Below are 12,672 nucleotides of genomic sequence, written 5' to 3' on the forward strand. Positions count from 1 at the left end.
GCACAGTTCTGGAGGATGAGGAGGATGAGGAGGAGGAGGAGCTGGAGGAGGAGATGGAACCATGTTCACAGCAGGGTGGCACCCAGGCCAGCTCATGGCCATCACTGGTGCGTGGCTGGGGGGATACAGAGGACACGGACGATACACCTCCCACAGAGGACAGCCTTTCGTCGCCTCTGGGCAGCCTGGCACACATGAGCGATTACATGCTGCAGTGTCTCCACAACGACCGCCGAGTTGCCCACATTCTAACTTGTGCTGATTACTGGGTGGCCACGCTGCTGGATCCCCGTTACAAGGACAACGTACCGTCCTTAATTCACTCACTGGAGCGCGATCGCAAGATGCGCGAGTACAAGCGCACGCTGGTAGACGCCATGCTGCTGGCATTCCCATCTGACAGCGGGGCCACAGTGGAAGCACAAGGCAGAGGAGGAGGAGGAGGAGGTCGCCAACGCAACCAGGGCACCGCCAGCACCTCAGAAGGCAGGGTTAGCATGGCCGAAATGTGGAAAAGCTTTGTCAGCACGCCACAACAAACAGCAGCACCAGCAGCTCAGATGGAACGTCTTAGCAGGAGGCAGCATTTTACCAACATGGTGGAGCAGTATGTGTGCACACGCCTACATGTAGTGAATGACGGGTCTGCCCCCTTCAACTTCTGGGTCTCCAAATTGGGCACATGGCCTGAGCTTGCCCTTTACGCCTTGGAGGTGCTGGCGTGCCCTGCAGCCAGTGTATTATCTGAACGGGTATTTAGCACGGCTGGGGGCGTTATAACAGACAAGCGCAGCCGCCTGTCCAGAGACAATGTGGACAAGCTCACGTTCATTAAAATGAACCAGGCATGGATCCCACGGGACTTTTCCGTACCTTATGCAGAATAGCAATGGATACCGACCTTACCCACCCATTGTTCCATTTTTGCTCTTTCTCACTCTTTTGGGGTGTACCCTCATTTAAAATTTTTGAAAAGAAGCAGTGTTGGCTACCTCGTCCTCCTCCTCAGGGCCAGATTAATGTAGGGGCTATTGGAGCTGCAGCTCCAGGCCCCTACCTTTTATATAGGCCCCGGGTTGGCCATATTCACTGTTACCGCTCTTCTGTCACTTGTAAACACAGAAGTCTGGCTTCTATGCTCGCTTCCCCAGGCAGCACCCTCAGAACCTCCCCACACAGCGTGAAGGCCGGACAAGGAGGGACAGTTGGCGATGCATGGATGTGTTTATGGGCTTCAGAGACAGCATCCCATGTTGAATTAGGCATGCATGGCTGCACCCTTCCTCCTCTGGGTGCATGGCAAGGCACGGCCCTTAAGGCCCTTCAAAATCCTCAGCACCAAGCCCATGATGCTGTTAATCCGGCCCTGGTCCTCCTCCACCGCCGCTTCTACCTACACCGCCCATAGGTGTGCGCAGCCTATTGCATTAAGGTGTGCACCCCAAAGTTGAAATACACATGCATGTGTTTGCCAGCAGGGAGAGTAATGTATCGGGGCCATGTACCTGTAGGCAAGGAGAAATAGAGCAGAGCAGGTCCCAGGGAGATCTTTCCCATCTCCTCACTGGCAATGCTATGTGCCCTAGGTGATTAGGGTGTGCCCAGGCACACCCAGCACACCCTGTGCGCACGCCTATGTCACCGCCACATCCACCACCACCTCAACCTCCCTCCTACTCCATATGGGCCTCGTCCTTCAGAGATGAAGAAGAACATTGTTTTATTTTTCTGTTTTTTTTTGTTGTTTTAAGTTATTTCCCTATCCACATTTGTTTGCAGAGCACTTGTCATGCTCTTAATTACGTTTTGCTGCCATTTGCAGCACTCTAGCCCTTTCCTTTGGTGTTTTAGAGCCATTTTAGTGCCTTAAAGTTCGGGTCCCCATTGACTTCAATGGGGTTCGGTGTCCGGGAAAAGTTCGGTAAAAGTCCGGGACACGGACCCGGACTTTTTTTTAAAGTTCGGCCGAACCCGTCGAACACGGACATCTAGGTGTCCGCTCAACCCTACTAGTAACGGGTTGGACCCCCTTTTGCCTTCAGAACTGCCTTCATTCTTCAAGGCATAGATTCACCAAGCTGTTGGAATCCTCAGAGATTTTGGTCCATATTGACATGATAGCATCCCGCTGCATATCCATGATGTGAATTTCCCAATCCAACACGTCCCAATGATGCTCTATTGGATGAGATGTGGTGAGTGTGGAGGCCATTGGAGGACAGTGACCTCATTGTCATGGTGAAGAAACCAATGGTGAGATGATTGGAGCTTTGTGACATGGTGCATTATCCTGCTGGAAGGAGCCATCAGAAATTGGGACACTGTAGTCATAAATGGATGGACATGGTCAGCAACAATACTCAGGCAGGTCATGGCATTTAAAGGATACTAAATTGGTACTAAGGGGCCCAAAGTGTGCCAAGAAAATACCCCCCACACCATTACACCACCACCTCCAGCCTTACCAGATGACACAAGGCAGGATGGATCCATGCTTTCATGTTTTTTACGCCAAATTCTGACCCTCCCATCTGAATGTTTCAGCTGAAATCGAAACTCATCAGACCAGGTAACGTTTTTCTAATCTTCTATTGTCCAATTTTGGTGATCCTGTGTGAATTGTAGCCTCAGTTTCCTGTTCTTAGCTGACAGGAGTGGCACTCTGTGTGATCTTCAACTCTTGCAGCCCATCTGTTTCAAGGTTCGATGTGTTGTGCATTCAGAGATGGTATTCTGCATACCTTGGTTGTAATGAGTGGTTATTTGAGTTACTGTTGCCTTTCTATTATCTGGAACCAGTCTGTCCATTCTCCTCTGACCTCTGACATCAACAAGGCACTTTCGTCCACACATCTGCCGCTCACTGGTTAATTTCTCTTTTTCGGACCATTCTCTGTAAACCCGAGAGATGGTTGTGTGTGAAAATCCCAGTAGATCAGCAGTTTTTGAAATACTCAGACCAGCCCGTCTGACACCAACAACCATAACAGGCTCAAAGTCACTTAAATCCCCTTTCTTCCCCATTCTGATGCACGGTTTTAACGTCAGCAAGTCATCTTCACCACATCTAGATGCCTAAATGCATTGAGTTACTGCCATGTGATTATTAAAAAAGAATAGCGCGCAAATGCAAAGGAAATTACTACCAAATCTGAAGAGAGTCCATAAATAAAAATGGGGGTTTGGTCCCACCATATGGCCATATCGTGCTCAAGCCCACTACTGCGTCAAAGTACCCCATTATCAGTGGGTCCTACACTATCCATGAAAAAGAGATGAATCCAGCCTTTCTTTTTTTTTTTATAAATTCAACGTTTATTGAAAAAAGGAATAGGCATACAACAAATGCATGAGCAGTGGTACAAGTCCAAAAACAATGTGCAAGAAGAAGATAATGTACAAGGGAATAATCAAAAACATATTTCAGGACAAGTGATCCCACAGAGATAAACACATAAGGCAAGATCTAAGAGCTGAATACAGGGCGTTGGCCCTCCAAAAAGGTCCAGACCCCAACCTCCGCCGGCATCTATCAAATGGCCGGCCTGTGGAGGCAGAGAGGAACCGATCCGGTGGCCCGCCCCACTCCTAAATTACTAGAGGCAGGTAGAGTATGTACGCCTAGGGGAAAGAAAGTCCCGAAAGAGAGGAAGCATTAGTACAGAGAAAGGGAGGGGAGAATACAGTGCAGAAGGGGGGAAGGGAGTGGGAAGGAAGCAAGAAAAATAAATAAATAAATAAATAAATAAATAAATAAATAAAGGGGAGAAGGTTAAAACTGAAGGGAGGGAGGGGGAAGATGGCCATCCAGTCCGCCAACAGTCAGCTAAGCGAGCAAAGTTTTATATTCATCGGAGAAGCTGAACTCATGCCAATAGTACCACCGTTTGAGGAACTTCTCTCTGGTGCCCTTGTCGGCCGCAACGAGGTCCTCCATTTCATTGATATGTGCCACTTTTCGCAGCCACATTGCTACCGTGGGGGGGTGTGCCCGTTTCCAGAATCCAGCCTTTCTAACCCATGGAGATAATACTCCTTGCTGGGAAAAATGTGCAAATGCACCACAGGGGACTCCTCCTATATCCACTTGATGGTGGACACTGATTGAGTACAGGTGTGTGTGGGGGGTGGGGAGGGCTGCTCAACCTCGATAGTCTGGTCAGACCGAATACATAATAAACAGGCAAAAAATTTGGGGGAGCATACCCATGTATTTCCAAAGCTGCTGCAGCTATGAACCAAAAGACATGTATATTAAAAAAGAATAGCGCGCAAATGCAAAGGAAATTACTACCAAATCTGAAGAGAGTCCATAAATAAAAATGGGGGTTTGGTCCCACCATATGGCCATATCGTGCTCAAGCCCACTACTGCGTCAAAGTACCCCATTATCAGTGGGTCCTACACTATCCATGAAAAAGAGATGAATCCAGCCTTTCTAACCCATGGAGATAATACTCCTTGCTGGGAAAAATGTGCAAATGCACCACAGGGGACTCCTCCTATATCCACTTGATGGTGGACACTGATTGAGTACAGGTGTGTGTGGGGGGTGGGGAGGGCTGCTCAACCCCGATAGTCTGGTCAGACCGAATACATAATAAACAGGCAAAAAATTTGGGGGAGCATACCCATGTATTTCCAAAGCTGCTGCAGCTATGAACCAAAAGACATGTATATTTGCCTGTTTATTATGTATTCGGTCTGACCAGACTATCGAGGTTGAGCAGCCCTCCCCACCCCCCACACACACCTGTACTCAATCAGTGTCCACCATCAAGTGGATATAGGAGGAGTCCCCTGTGGTGCATTTGCACATTTTTCCCAGCAAGGAGTATTATCTCCATGGGTTAGAAAGGCTGGATTCATCTCTTTTTCATGGATAGTGTAGGACCCACTGATAATGGGGTACTTTGACGCAGTAGTGGGCTTGAGCACGATATGGCCATATGGTGGGACCAAACCCCCATTTTTATTTATGGACTCTCTTCAGATTTGGTAGTAATTTCCTTTGCATTTGCGCGCTATTCTTTTTTAATATACATGTCTTTTGGTTCATAGCTGCAACTGCCATGTGATTGGCTGATTAGCAGTTTGTGTTACCAAGCAGTTGAACAGGTGCACCTAATAAAGTGGCCGGTGAGTGTAAATACCTGTAATAGGACGATAATTGTTTATGGCAATCCTGAAATGAGAATATGTTCCAGGTTAACAAAAGATTTAAATTAAAGCAGAACAAAACCATAAAATAAAGTTAGCAGGTAAAGTGTTTGGTAAAATATACTTTGTAGGTCTTCTGTCAAAAAAAAGTTCCTTGTGTCCTTGTGTACTAGCAGGTTTTTACTTTGTACATACTACCTACACATCCTGCACAGGTCACTTGTAAATGCCAGGAATGGAGCCCGATACAAGGACATTGCAACTCCAGCATAGCAGGAATTGTATCATCAGTGACTTCCCAGTGACCAAAGAGGGAAGAAGTCAGACTGGAAGGCCAGGAGAATATAGCAGCAGCGGCCAGGGCCGGCCTTAGGTGATCAGGCGCCCTGTGCGAGCTAATCCTGTGGCGCCCCCCACCCCCCCCCCCCGTGCGAATTTTCTTGCACCTTTTTTGCACTTTATTTGACTTTTCTTTTTTATGATCACTAATAACTTAGCCCCCCTTACATCAGAGCCCCCCTTACATCAGAGACCCCACACACAGAGGCCCCTTACATCAGAGACCCCACACACAGAGCCCCCCTCACATCAGAGACCCCCAACACAAAGCCCCCCTCACATCATAGACCCCCGACACAAAGCCCCCCTCACATCATAGACCCCCGACACAAAGCCCCCCTTACATCAGAGACCCCCCACACAAAGCCCCCCTCACATCAGAGACCCCCCACACAGAGCCCCCCTCACATCAGAGACCCCCGACACAAAGCCCCCCTTACATCAGAGACCCCCCACACAAAGCCCCCCTCACATCAGAGACCCCCCACACAGAGCCCCCCTCACATCAGAGACCCCCTACACAAAGCTCCCCTCACATCAGAGACCCCCCACACAGAGCCCCCTCACATCAGAGACCCCCCACACATAGCCCCCCTCACATCAGAGACCCCCGACACAAAGCCCCCCTCACATCAGAGACCCCCCACACAGAGCCCCCCTCACATCAGAGACCCCCCACACAAAGCCCCCCTCACATCAGAAACCCCCCACACAGAGCCCCCCTAACATCAGAGACCCCCAACACAAAGCCCCCCTCACATCAGAGACCCCCGACACAAAGCCCCCCTTACATCAGACCCCCCTCCCCACGGAGCCCCCCACATCAGAGAGCCCCCCGCACATCAGAGACCCCTACACAAAGCCCCCCTAACATCAGAGACCCCCTACACACACACAAAGCCCCCCTCACATCAGAGACCCCCCCACAAAAAGCCCCCCTTACATCAGACCCCCCCCTCCCCACGGAGCCCCCCACATCAGAGAGCCCCCCCTTACATCACAGACCCCCCACAAAAAGCCCCCCCCCCACACAGAGCCCCCCCCTTACATCACAGACCCCCACACATAGCCCCCCTCACACATAGCCCCCCTCACACAGAGCCCCCCCCCACACACATAGAGCCCCCCCTTACATCACAGACCCCCCCTTACATTTTTTGAAGGAGAGAGATGTATCTTACTTTACTTTGTCTGCAGCTTTTTTTTTTTTCTTTAAACTTCCCGCCCACACATCCCCGGGAGTGTGGGCGGGCGGGAGGAGGAGAAGGGGCGGGGCGAGGAGGAGCTGACGATCTCTCCTCCCTCCCTGCACTGACGCCAGAGGAGAGATCGTCAGCTCCTCCTCGCCCCGCCCCTTCTCCTCCTCCCGCCCGCCCACACTCCCGGGGATGTGTGGGCACTGGGCAGGAAGTCAGCATGGATTCCGTGGAAGGATCGGAGGCTGAGCTGTGTGAGAGATACACAGCTCGCCTCACTGCAGCAATAGGTGATCGAGGCACGGCTGCACAGCAGGAGGTAAGCGGCGGCCGCGGCCTGTGTTACCCCTGTCCAGGTCGCAGTCGCCGCTCACCTCCCGCTGTGCAGCCGTGCCTCAATCACCTATTGTTGCAGTGAGGTGAGCTGTGTATCTCTCACACAGCTCAGCCTGATTCTCTGCGAGCTGTGATGGCCGCACGGCGCCCTTGTTGCCCATGGCGCCCTGTGCGGCCGCACAGCTCGCACACCCCAAAGGCCGGCCCTGGCAGCGGCAGACAGAGATAATGTACAGTGAATCCGGAAAGTATTCACAGTGCTTTACTTTTTACGCATTTTGTTATGTTACAGCTTTATTTCAAAATGGATTCAATTCATTATTTTCCTCAAAATTCTAAAAACAATACCCCATGATTACAATGTAAAAGAAGTTTGTTTGAAATCTTTGCAAATTTATTAAAAGTAAAAAAAAAAATCCCATGATACATAAGTATCACAGCCTTTGCCCAATACTTTGGTGAAGCACCTTTGGCACCAATTACAGCTTCAAGTCTTTTTGAGAATGATGCTACAAGCTTGGCACACCTATTTTTGGGCAGTTTCTCTCATTCTTCTTTGCAGGACCTCTCATGCTCCATCAGGTTAGATGGGGAGCGTCGGTGCACAGCCATTTTCAGATCACTCCAGAGAAATTCAATCGGGTTCAAGTCTGGGCCCTGGCTGGGCCACTCAAGGACATTCACAGAGTTGTCCTGTAGCTACTCCTTTGTTATCTTGGCTGTATGCTTAGGGTCCTTGTCCTGTTGGAAGATGAATCTTCACCCCAGCCTAGGTCCAGGTCCAAAGCGCTCTGGAGCCGGTTTTCGGCAAGGTTTTCTCTGTACATTGCTGTATTCATATTTCCCTCAATCCTGACTAGTCTCCCAGTTCCTGTCACTGAAAAACATCCCCACAGCATGATGCTGCCACCGCCATGCTTCACTGTAGGGATGGTCTTGGCCAGTTGATGAGCGGTGCCTGCTTTCCTCCAAACAAGACACTTGCCATTCAGGCAAAAGGGTTTAATCTTTGTTATAACAGATGAGATAATTTTGTTTCTCATGGTCTGAGAGTTCTTGGATGCCTTTTGGCAAACCCCAGGCGGGCTATCATGTGCCTTTTACTGAGGAGTGGCTTCCGTCTGGCCACTCTACCATACAGGCCTGATTGGTGGAGTGCTGCAGAGATGGTTGCTCTTCTGGAAGGTTCTACTCTTTCCACAGAGAAATGCTGGAGCTCTGTCAGAGTGACAATTGGGTTATTGGTCATCTACCTGACAAAGGCCCTTCGTCCCGATCACTTAGTTTGGCCAGGCTGCCCACTCTAGAAAGAGTCCTGGTGGTTCCAAACTTCTCCCATTTATAGGTGATGGAGTCCACTGTGCTCATTGGGACCTTCAATGCTGCAGAAATTTTTCTGTACCCTTTCCCAGATCTGTGCCTCCATACAATCCTGTCTTGGAGGTCTACAGACCATTCCTTGAACTTCATGGCTTGATTTTAGCTCTGAAAAGCCCTGTTAACTGTGGGACCTTATATAGACAGGTGTGTACCTTTTCCAAATCATGTCCAATCAACTGAGTTTACCACAGGTGGACTCCAATCAAGTTGTAGAAACATCTCAAAGATGATCAGTGGAATCAGGATGCGCCTGAGCTAAATTTTCAGTATCATGGCAAAGACTGTGAATACTTATGTACATAGGATTTTTTTTTTTTTTTTTTTTTATTACATTTTCAGAGATTTCAAACAAACTTCTTTTGCATTGTCATTATGGGGTATTGTTTGCAGAATATTGAGAAAAATAATGAATGTAATCCGTTTTGGATTAAGGCTGTAACATAATAACATGTGGAAAAAGTGAAGCGCTGTGAATACTTTCCAGATTCACTGTAAATGATAGATCTGACCTGTTAGTGCTGGAGGAGGAAAACTAGCAAGTATGTCTGCCATACTGTACAAGAAGTCACACAAATTCAAGGGAGGGCGCTTAGCAGGCACTTTTAGTTCAAAGAGCATAAATACACTTAAATAAAGAAAAAACAATATAGCGTATACAATTGTGACACAAATCATATTGTACTGAATGTTATTAAAAATTACCTTTCCTTTTCAATCTGTAGCTGTTCTAATTTTCTGAAAATGCAATGCAATATGGCCGCCTGGAGGTGTTCTGTACACAGAATGTATACTGACCACACCCCCAGAAACATAATTTCCTGCTTGTGTGATTGGCTCACCAATTTTCCCAGAAGTCTGCACTAAGATACAAGTCAGATTTCTGGCATCCCCTGCAACATAAATGTCATTTTTGGTGAGATACTCCCAATAGGAACACATCTAAAGGGATGCAGGCCCAGGAGTTTTCTCATTAGAGCCCTGCAGCTGCCACAGCTGATAGATAATTATGAAACCCCTCCCATTAGACCCACTCAGCACAGAGGAACAAACAATAATTTATTCAGAATAACAAAATGTAGGAATCTACATAACAAAGTTTGTTAAAATCCTTGTAATGTACAGAGATCACCCAGAGGGGGATGCTTTTTTTTCTCAACAAAAGTGTTATTACGCTTTAAAAGTATATATTTGTATACAAAATCTACATTTAAGGGTCTATTTGTAAAAAAAAAAAAAAAACTTTGATGGACAAATGTTACTAGCATTTGCCCAAATGTAATGAATTCTGACAGTATTTTGTTTAAAGTGATTGTAAACTATCACCTTGTAAATCAACCCATTCAGTTTAAGATAGAAATGAAATGCAAAACATTTTTTGTATAGAAATAAAAAAAAAAAACCCAATATAAATACCCTTTTTTTTATAAGTGATCACATTCCCTCTATTCTCAGCTGCATAAGAGCTGGGGGAAGAGAAACAACAGCACGCTGAGCTTGCCAGTGAATGGCTGTGCAGCAGGGGTGTGTCAGGACAAGTCTGATCATTGGAGGAGAGTACACTGAGTTCCCAGCATAGCTAAAAAAACAGACCACGTTGTGTTCTCCTCCTTAGTGTGGTCAGTTTTTAATTGAAAAGCAAGGGGATTAGCAGGAACACCAGGGATTTCACATAAAGGCAGCAATACAAAGATAACAGGATACTTTCTCATACAAGTACATACTACAGCAGCCACATATGAGGAATATGAAGTGTTGTGGTAACAAACGCTTTAACATGATGATGGATCATCGGCTCCAACTAGTGGTCATATTGCCACATTTCTTCTGAAATACTGCAATTAGGAAAAAAAAAAACAAATATGGCCACTAGATGGACAGACGATCATAGAAAAATGATCATAGGAAATCAAAGTATTAACCACTTGTCGACCGCCCCACGCAGATTTACTGCGGCAGGGTGGCTCGGCTGTGCATAATCACGTAGATCTATGTGATTATGTGCATGCGCCGCCAGAGCCACGCTCCCGCTGTGATTAGACACAGCAGGAGCCAGACTGTGGGAGGAGCGAGCTAGATCGCCGCTGGCCTCCCGCGATCTTCAGGGAAACTGACAGGAGAGCCGCCTGCCTATGTAAACAAAGCAGTCAGCTCTCCTGTCAGACAGGCAGAGAGCTATATCGTGTGTTTCAGCTAAGCTGAATCACCGATCTCTGTGCCTTTCACAGAGCCCCCCCCCCCCCCACAGTTAGCAAGCACATTTAGGCATACATTTAAAAAATCGCTGATCGATGCCATTACTAATAAAAACAAACAAAAAAAAAATTCCAAAAATCTAACTCCATAGTTACGATAACACGATAACTTTTGCGCAAACCAATTAAAATACGCTTTTTGGGATTTATTTTTTACTTACTGACGTCAGTAATTTATTCACTGCACCTGAGCAGTGGATTATGGGGCACTGGTGACATCAGAGCCCTATAAAAGAGCTGTCAAATTCAGATAGAAGTTAGTTAAGCAGAAAGAGTCTTATGTTAATCAGCTGGTTTGGTGGCATAGTTGAATCCCCTGGCCAGCAGGTGATTAATAATAATTATGGATTTAATTAAAACCTATTAATTGTCTCCGCCCCTTCTGACGTGACATCAGTAATTTATTCACTTAACCTGAGCAGTGGATTATGGGGCGCTGGTGACGTCAGAGCCCTATAAAAGAGCTGTCATACTCAGATAGAAGTTAGTTAGGCAGAGAAAGAGTTTGGTTAAACTGCTGTCTCGGTGCCGTAGGTGCTAGAATAATGGGCTTGCATATGAGAGGCTGTGGGTTTGATGTCCCTGGCCAGTGGATGATTAATATTAATTGTGGATATTAAATAAAACCTATTAAATTAATCATGGATGCGGGTTCCCGCGAAGAAGCCCATTTGTTCGCCATTTGGCGAACGGGCTCATCACTAGTCATGGTTACAAGAGACCAAAATCACATACAAATCATGTCTCAGTATAGATCTAACTATTACATATTCAACGGTTGTCCACTATGCTTACCTATGGTTAGAGCAAAAATTTCTCTAGCGTATATCTTAAAATGGACCCTTTAGCTTAGGTAAAGTATGCACGGTGAATAATATTTTATATGTAAGTTGATGGTTTGGAAGTCTATCCCTTTAATATAAGCACATCAAAATAAACCTAATTTCAAGCGCAGTTCAAGTCTAGTCGTTTCAGGTTTGACTTGTTTTATTGCCTCAAGTTGTGTTAAGTCAAATGGAAAAAGCACATTGCATTACAGAAAATGCTTTTACATGTATCTCCTGCTGTAATTGTCATAAATAGCCCTGAAAGCTGTTGTCATGCATAATTTATGTCAGTCTCACTTAGAGTGTAAATAGTAGACGGTGATTTCCTCTTCCTTCTCACTGTGTGAAATTTCAGGAGAACATTTTCGTTTTATGGGCAGTTCTACAAGGTAAGACTTATAGCACTTCGGATGGGTACGTGTTTCCCATTCCTGACACATTTTGATGCTTACTGGTAAAGCAAATGGTCATATTTCACTGAAAGTGTCCTATGACATGTAAAGGACAGGACTGCGGACCAAGGCGTTTGTCTGATTCTCTGCTATAGATTCCCAGAAGCAAGGGTTCATTTCAGAACGTAAAGCCTAACAGACAACGGAACAATGGCTTCTATATAAATTAACCAGTTCTGAACCGGAAGGGTTTGCCTCCTTAATGACCAGGCCATTTTTTTGCGATTCGGCACTGCGTTACTTTAACCGAAAATTGAGCGGTCATGCGACACTGTACCTAAATAAAACTGATGTCCTTTTTTCTCACAAATAGAGCTTTCTTTTGGTGGTATTTGATCACCTTTGCGGTTTTTTTTTTTTGCACTATAAACAAAAAAAGAGCAACAATTCTGCAAAAAACAAACAAACAATATTTTCACATTTTGCTATATAACATTCCCAAAAAAAGAAAAATGTAAAAATCACGTATATGCCTTTTATGACCAGTTAATATTATTATTGTCGTATGCCCTGTTTCTGTTTATTACAATACTTGTTATTGATTGTACTGTTACCTTTTACAAACTTAAAGCGGTAGTATACTGTAATGAAAAAAAAAGAAAAAAGAACCCTGCAAGACAAAGGCATAATGATCTAGTATGCATCGCATACTAGCTCATTATGAAAAACTTACCTTAGAACGAAGCCCCGGCACGGGCCCCCGGACACCGCTGTGGGAGCGGACATGATC

Source organism: Pelophylax lessonae (assembly GCF_965119305.1).
Source record: "Pelophylax lessonae genome assembly, chromosome: 5".
NCBI classification, from domain to species: Eukaryota; Metazoa; Chordata; class Amphibia; order Anura; family Ranidae; genus Pelophylax; species Pelophylax lessonae.